Below are 8,664 nucleotides of genomic sequence, written 5' to 3' on the forward strand. Positions count from 1 at the left end.
TTCAGTCCATAGGAATCACGCACACATTTCTGAAAACTAACCTCATTTAATGCAGTGCTAATCCCTCAGTAGCACAAGCTGTGCTGCCTTTTGAGGTGCATGTATTGCACCTTCATGGAATGTTGTCTTACTGTTTATCTGCCTTCTAGCAAGTTTCTGAAATGCTTAGTCTAATTCATTCTAATTCATAGTTCTTGGTCTTTAGACATATGTACCTGTTCATAAAATGTAGAGAACTTCAGCATATCTGTGGTCTTGCATAAATTTGCAGTTTCTATATATTTGCATTATGGAGTGCAAGTTCTTTACGCAGTGGCAAAAATCAATACAACTTAAATGATGAGACAGTTCTGTATCACGGATAAGTTAATTTGAACCAGGTATGCTAAGTGTGTTAACCACACCACACATCAAAGAAGTAAGGATTAAATATTACAGGGTAATTTCTTCTCAGACAAATTATCACAAGATATCTCGCAGCGGCATCACTGACTATGAGCAAAAGTGTCCAGAAATAAAGCATCAAACTCTCATTATCACTGACTTTGCTATCAAAGCATGTCAAACAAAAATATGCACATATCTTAAATGGAGATTAAATGATATTCAAATTATAGTAACCCAAAGCAATGTAATCATCTTAATATTGCTAGGTTTATATATCTTCTCAAGATTAGAAAGGACACTTTTAATGTACTTTTCATCTTTACATTTTTTTTAATTCCTTGCCAAATTATTTTCTTTCATCTTTCATGCACAGTTCATCATCATAATAGTCAGGTTGTGTAAGTTTGTGGGGCTAAACTTTTTCTTAAAAAACATTTTTAAAATGCATGGCTACTGTTGTAATTTTACTGGGTAACAGTGACAAACTTTTTTTTTTCTTATGAAACTTAGCATACAGGATTCTAAAATACACTTAAAAAAAAAAAAGAAAAAGAAAAAAAGGCTATGACAGAAGGCCATACCAAAGCACACAGACAAGGTTTATGAATAGGTGCTCATTGCTAATGTATGTACATGGGTCTCTGGATGGTTAGCTGCACATTCTTTGCAGCAAAGGCCAGCTCATCATTTTGAGCAATTGGTCTGAATGTACAGAGGCCTGCTCCCCTCAGGATATAGTTAAACCTTACAAAATCTTGAGCCTTTACTTCCACCTACATTTGACCTGCTTCTGCATGAGGACTATGTTTTGCCTGTGAGATGCTTGCTGCTTTTCTGTCCTGTGCACTTACACTGCTGAACATGATTTTGGGGGACTGTCTGTGAAGGCAACAGTAATTGCATTAAAGACAGGCACACAAACCATTATTTACAGCAGGCGCTTGGTCCAACGGATACCACGAGCACATGGAGCGCATCCAGCAGGCAGACAGCCTACACACCTTGTTCCACAACAAGTATAAATATGTTCATTTAGACAATATCTATGCAAGACATTTAAGCCTGAAATGAATCCCATTGTCTTTTCTGCAGCCATGGGAACTTCTACACAGGCTGAAGCAGTTAGGATGAATGAAGCCTAAAAGCAAGAAATCTATTCAGAGGTAGCTCTGCCAAGAAAGCGTGTGTTTCTCCATGTCCTTACTTCCATGAATGTATCAGAAGTGCTATCTCACTACCCATTCTACTCTAGGAAGCTGACGCCAAGAAGTAATATCTGCTGGGTATGGTTTAGTTTTTCAAATATAAAGATAAATGAACCCAGCATTAGAAACAAGATACGTGCGAGAGTTACAGGGAGGTGGTTATAAAAGATGTAACAACCCTCAGTTTTAATCAGCTCCCTCAAAGAAAGTACCATCAGTAATGGGAACAGTCACATGAGTTTCAGAATACAGCTTAATTGAGTATAAGAGTTCTTATTCACTCTGAACAGGTTTACCCAGCTCTATAAAGTTGGGTTGCTGTCAACACTTTCCAGTGCAGTAGTCTCCTTACCCTTTGAACCTTCAAAATGCTTGAGCACAGCTTAAAAAAAAAGTATATCAATAAAGTTTTGAACTAGCTCTCCTTCTATCTCGACTTCTAATACTGATGGTTCTGGAATGACTTTTTGTTATTATTCTTGACTTTAGGTGTTTGAAATATTGCTGAGTGGTGACCCAGAAGGGTGGAGATTCAGCAGCCCTTATGCCATCATCTGTTTGGTATGTTACTTCCTTTCACTCTCCTGTTGGGAAGATCACACCCAGCCTTTGCATTCCTCCTCGACAAGTCATGTCAAGGAAAGAGGAGAAAGGAAGCTGCCCCACATACCACTGGATATTAGAAAGGAAGGTCTTAATTAGGATGCCGGGATGTAATTTCTACAGAAATCAATCCTTCCTTTTCTCAGTTCCAAGTCCATCTACTATAATCATTTTAACAGAAAGCTCTTAAGGAGGGAGGACTCAAAAGATAAGAGTATTCTCTGGGTTTTTTAAAGCCTTTAGTTTATATATCTAAAAGGGAGAGTGAATTCTTAAGTTTAACGGCATTAATAAATTTCTAAAACTGAAAGGATATCGAAGTGTACCGGAAGTGAAATAATGGAGTTTATTTTGGCTGCCCTTTCTGAGAAGAATTAGAAGAGGCAACGTACCAGAACATGCAAGCTAACATGCACAGTGTCCTACAGTAGTAGCCAATTCTTAACCATCTGAAATGAAGAACTGTCTGCTGTTTTCTTAACTTATTCATAAAATTGAAAAATATACATTATAAATTCTTTAGCTACATCTCCCTACTTTTCAGCTGCAGCAAAATCCATAAATAACCATAAGGCCATGAAATGCACAGTAAATACATGACTAATGGAGTCATGTATTTGCAATATTTCTGCCTAAGAAATTTTTAGAATTTTAAAAATAATATTTTATCATATTTTGAAGTGACTCATGTCTATAAAAATGCATGTATTCCTATGACTCATGAAATTTTTCTTTTTAAGTATGACTTATTTACCTTAGAAAGGAATGTACTGAAAATCCATTGCAGTATGCATATAAACCAACATGAGAATTTAATAATTCAACAAAAAGAAATTAATTATATTTCATACTAAACAAAAAATAAATGCAATCATATTTAAATAAAAAATCAAGCACAATTTCATATTCTTTGCTTGTTCTTGCAGAATTAGGGACTATCAGATGTGACACTGGAAAGTAATTTATATTAAGCATCTCTTATGATTAAACAGATAAGGTGCTTCTTTAACTTTTATGTAATGTTTGATCTATTCCAGTCCTGTAGGCTTTGCCTTATTGCTTGATAAGGAGGAGAACAGTGGTGACCAGTCATTTTGGAAGGGTCAGAATGGGTTCTAATGCAGAAATCACAAACCTTGCAATGATCAGAGCAGAAGAGATCTCTCTGCCTTGCCAGTTACCATTCTATAGTGCCAATTCCTAATGACATGGCCATGGCCATGCCCATTGTGGAAGAATTGTTTGAAAGCAGGAACTGAGAGGAAAACTAGTGCCTAACAGAAGTTTTGGCATTACGGAAGCTTGCTTGGGGTGCTACACAGTTGCCACTTCCAGGATGGTTGGTATGCACAGACTCTGCTCCTCCACGGTTCCCTGGGCAGCACAATCTGCCCTCCTCGCAGATGCAAAGGGGAGTAACGGAGGATGGAGCGGAGTGAAGACACCACGGCCAAACTCTGTTGCACTCCCTGTGCTGGGCTGCTGATAAGCTGCACAGTGGCTGTCTAATGGGAGATATACGATAACAAGTCCGGTGCTGAGCCAGCAAAGGTAGCAAATCACTCCTTTCAGATGAACTTTGCTTGAACTTTGCTCATTATAATGTGAAAAACATACCTCCATCCCAAAAGTTACCCGCCTCTGAGGTACGACCACCCCTCACTGAGCATGCGCTCTAGATTTTCGGTTGACTGTACCTTTAAATGAAAGCGAGAAACTTTTTCCCCAATCAATAACAATATTAAGTATGACTCTAGTCACTCAAGCTCCACCTGAATGTAAAGAAAAGTGTAAAAGGTGAACTAAGGATGAAAAGGGGAGAGGAAGAAACCATCCTAACTCCTGGGTCGGAACGCTGCCTGAGGAGACTAAGGAGCGAGGAGGGAAGAATCCATCGTAACTCTTGGGTCAGTCGATGGGCTGGTCCCCCTTTCTTCCCCTTGGACTGGTGCGCCGCATGAGGAGACTCGAGACTGAGAGCCCTCTCCCATCTTCTGGGGTGAGTGATGATTGCACATTTGTACATCAGAGCTAGCTAAAAACCTCACACTCTATGTTCCAGATGCAGAAGCATAGTCATCGCAGCAAGGTTGCGTGCCAAGCCGAATCTACATCTACCAAGAATGATGGCAAAACTATCATTGTAGCATTGCTGGATTTTGCTAGCCAGCATCCCACTCTGCATAGCGTGGTCAATGCTTGTGCGGCAGCGATCCCTGGAGCCAGTGCCTTCGAGCAATGACGTTCCTGCATCTCTCTCTCTCTCTCTTTTTTTTTTTTTTTTTTTTTGAACCTGGTCTGTAAAATGGTAAATCGCCCTACTGTGCAGGATGGCGTAAGCAGTCCAGTGGGCCTACGTGTGATTTTAGCAGAGTTAGCATAAGCAATTTTCAGGAAAGTTCTGTGTACTTAGTCACAAGTTAATTACGCTAGCTGTCACTCATGCCAGCAGCAGGCTGCTTGGTCTACATTCGCCTCCTAGATGGCCCTCAGAGACAGAGGTGGCCATCACTCACATCAAGGTCTGGCATGGCATGTGTCCCCACCGCTCAACGCCTAAAGGGTTGCAGCCAACAGTGGAGCTCGAGGTTCTTCTTGGTGGCAAACACAGAGGCAAACCCAGTCTTGCCCTTGACTATGGTAGGAGGCACTCAGACTTCAGCTGGTCATCAAGGCAGTGTCTCACTTGCCTCATGCAGTAGCAAGCCGCTATTATGGGGACACACACACAGATTCGCATTAAACATGGGTAACATACACAAAATCACAGCCTCTAATAATAACTTCATTGTGAGCACACATATTAAGAGTCATTGAACACTGGCTGATTATAACTTTCATTACTTAGCACACGTATTTACAAGTTGTTCTAGAGCACACACATTCTTTCCCTACATAAGCTAATGTGGTTTTATTATTACTCTGTGGATTAATCCCAAAATGGCATACGCCCTCTTTGGTATCAAAGGAAACATTGCTCGCCTTAAGGGCATCATCTTTGGGGGTGGGTAGAGCACAGATAAACCTTCTCAATGGTGACATTCGCCAGGGTCAGTACATGGGTGATGACTGCGTGGAGGCCCTGGTCATGGGTGAAGTTCACAGGTCTACATCACACTTGAAGCTGTCGCTCTTTTTCTGTGGCCGCATCCCACATGATTTTTTTTTTTTGAATCTCGGTAGGGAGGATTCCGTTGTCTCCATCTCTCAGCGACAGACCTGCAATGACACTCTGCACCCATGTCTGGACCTGGGTGCAACTAAGACTGGGGCGACTAAGTCTGCACGACTGGAGCGCTGCCATGGAAGGCTATGTGCTCTTTAGGAAGGACAGGCTGGGAAGGCGAGGTGGTGGAGTTGCTCTTTATGTGAGAGAGCAACTGGAATGCATGGAGCTCAACCTGGGAGTCGAGGATGAGCGAGTTGAGAGCTTGTGGGTAAGGATTAGAGGGCAGGCTAATGTGGGAGACACTGTGGTGGGTGTCTGCTACCGGCCACCTGACCAGGACGAGGAGGTTGATGAGGCCTTCTATAGGCAGCTGGATGTTGCCTCACGGTCACAGGCCCTGGTTCTCATGGGGGACTTCAACTACCCCGACATCAACTGGGAGGACAACTCAGCCAGGCATAAGCAGTCCTGGAGGTTCCTGCGGAGCGTCGACGATAACTTTTTGACGCAGGTTGTGGAGGAGCCGACGAGGAGAGGTGGGCTACTGGACCTCGTGCTATCAAATAGGGAGGGCCTAGTAGGAGATGTTAAGGTGGGGGGTAGCCTCGGCTGCAGTGACCATGAGTTGGTGGAGTTCAGGATTCAACGAGGAGGAGGCAGGGCTGTAAGTAGCCTTGCGACGATGGACTTCAGGAGGGCCAACTTTAGCCTCTTCAGAGACCTCCTCGGTAGAATCCCATGGGATAGTGCTCTAGAAGGCAGGGGGGCCCAAGAGAGCTGGTTAGTTTTCAAGCGGCACTTCCTCCACATCCAGCAACAGTGCATTCCTGTGTGTAGGAAGGGAGGCAGAGGGGGCAGGCGACCTGCGTGGATGAGCCGGGAGCTTGTGGCAATGCTCAAGCAGAAGGCAGCGGTATACAGAATGTGGAAAAAAGGACAGGCCCCCTGGGAGAAATACAGGAACATAGTCAGGGAGTGCAGAGATGCGACAAGGAAAGCTAAGGCACGTCTGGAAGGCAAGCTGGCAAGGGACGTTAAAAATAACAAAAAAAAATTCTTCAAATACATTAACAGCAAAAGGAAGATCAGGGAGAACGTGGGTCCGCTGGAGGACGGGATGGGCACCTTGGTTACAAATAACACAGAAAAAGCAGAGTTGCTCAATGACTTCTTTGCTTCGGTGTTTACCAAGGGCAGCCCTTTAGAGCCCCAGGCCCTAGAGGCAAGAGAAGAAGCGGGTGGAGAGGAAGACTTGCCCTGGGTAGAGGAAGATTGGGTCAGAGAGCACCTAAGGAACCTCGATACCCACAAATCCATGGGCCCTGATGGGATGCACCCCAGAGTGCTGCGGGAGCTGGCAGATGCCATAGCTAAGCCGCTCTCCATCATCTTTGAAAGATCCTGGAGAACGGGGGAGGTGCCGGAAGACTGGAAGAAGGCCAATGTCACGCCAGTCTTCAAAAAAGGCAAGAAGGAGGACCCAGGCAACTACAGGCCAGTCAGCCTTACCTCCGTCCCCGGAAAAGTGATGGAACGGCTCATACTGGCTGTTGTCTCCAGGCACATGGAGGACAAGAAGGTGCTCAAGAGTAGTCAGCATGGATTCACCAAGGGAAAATCTTGCCTGACTAACCTGATAGCCTTCTATGATGAAATGACCAGCTGGATAGACGAGGGGAGAGCGGTGGATGTCGTCTATCTCGACTTCACCAAGGCTTTTGACACCGTCCCTCACAACATCCTCCTGGGCAAGGTCCGGAAGTGTGGGATAAATGAGTGCACAGTGAGATGGATTAGGAACTGGCTGGATGGCAGGGCCCAGAGAGTGGTGATCAGCGGTGCAGAGTCTAGTTGGAGGCCTGTGGCTAGTGGGGTCCCCCAGGGGTCAGTCCTTGGTCCAGTCCTGTTCAATTTATTCATCAATGACCTGGATGAAGGCACAGAGTGCTCCCTCAGCAAGTTTGCTGATGATACCAAACTGGGAGGAGTAGCCGATACCCCAGAGGGCTGTGCTGCCATCCAGAGGGACCTGGACAGACTGGACAACTGGGCGGTGAAAAACCTCATGCAATTCAACAAGGCCAAGTGCAAGGTCCTGCACCTGGGGAGGAATAACCCCAGACACCAGTACAGGCTGGGGACCGACCTTGTGGAGAGCAGCTCTGCGGAGAAAGACCTGGGTGTCATGGTGGACGACAAGTTGACCATGAGGCAGCAGTGTGCCCTCGTGGCCAAAAAGGCCAATGGGATCCTGGGCTGCATTAAGAAGAGCGTCTCCAGCAGGTCGAGGGAGGTGATCCTGCCCCTCTACTCAGCCCTGGTGAGGCCGCATCTGGAGTATTGTGTCCAGTTCTGGGCCCCACAGTACAAGAGGGATGTGGAGCTGCTGGAGAGAGTCCAGCGCAGGGCTACAAGGATGATCAGGGGCCTGGAACATCTGCCCTATGAGGAGAGGCTGAGGGAGCTGGGCCTGTTCAGCCTGGAGAAGAGAAGGCTGAGAGGGGATCTAATCAGTGTATATAAATACCTCAAGGGAGGGAGTACAGAGGACGGTCATGGTCTCTTTTCAGTGGTGGCCACTGATAGGACTAGAGGAAATGGCCGGAAACTGAAACATCAAAAATTCCATAGGAATTTAAGGAAAAATTTCTTAACAGTGAGGGTGACAGAGCACTGGAACAGGCTGCCCAGAGAGGTTGTGGAGTCTCCTTCTCTGGAGATCTTCAAAACCCGCTTGGATGCAGTCCTGCGCCACGTGCTTTAGGTGTCCCTGCGTATGCAGGGGGGTTGGACTAGATGATCTCTAGAGGTCCCTTTCAACCCTAAGCATTCTATGATTCTATGATTCTATGAAGAACAAGGGACACATTATTTTGTTCAATTCCCAGTCCTTGCAGCACACCTAATGATCTCTACAGAGCCCTCAAAGTCACAAAATCACACACGAATAAAAGGAAGATATTTATCATGCACTGATTTTGCACTACTATTATCAGTAGCTTCCAGGTACAATTGTCCAGCATTCCGGGTTTTTGATATCCTGGAAAACAAAAGGAAGAATGCTCGGTCTGTGCCTTGACCGGCACACACTGGGTTATTATTGATTTTACAAGCATAAACAAGCAATTATATTTGGTCAGAAGTCTGGAATGATCCACCGACTGCTTATGCGGTGTATCTTCCCACTAGCATCAGTGGCTTCCCAGGCACATAGTCCTCGAGGTTTAGCCAAAATTAAAGGAACAACACCAATAGAGGGCAATTTTGCCATCACGGGCTGTCCCACCTGCATTTGAATAG

The sequence above is a fragment of the Tinamus guttatus genome, unplaced genomic scaffold (genome assembly GCF_059628265.1).
Source record: "Tinamus guttatus ecotype Peru unplaced genomic scaffold, ASM5962826v1 Tinamus_guttatus_pri_ptg001084l, whole genome shotgun sequence".
Taxonomy (NCBI): Eukaryota; Metazoa; Chordata; class Aves; order Tinamiformes; family Tinamidae; genus Tinamus; species Tinamus guttatus.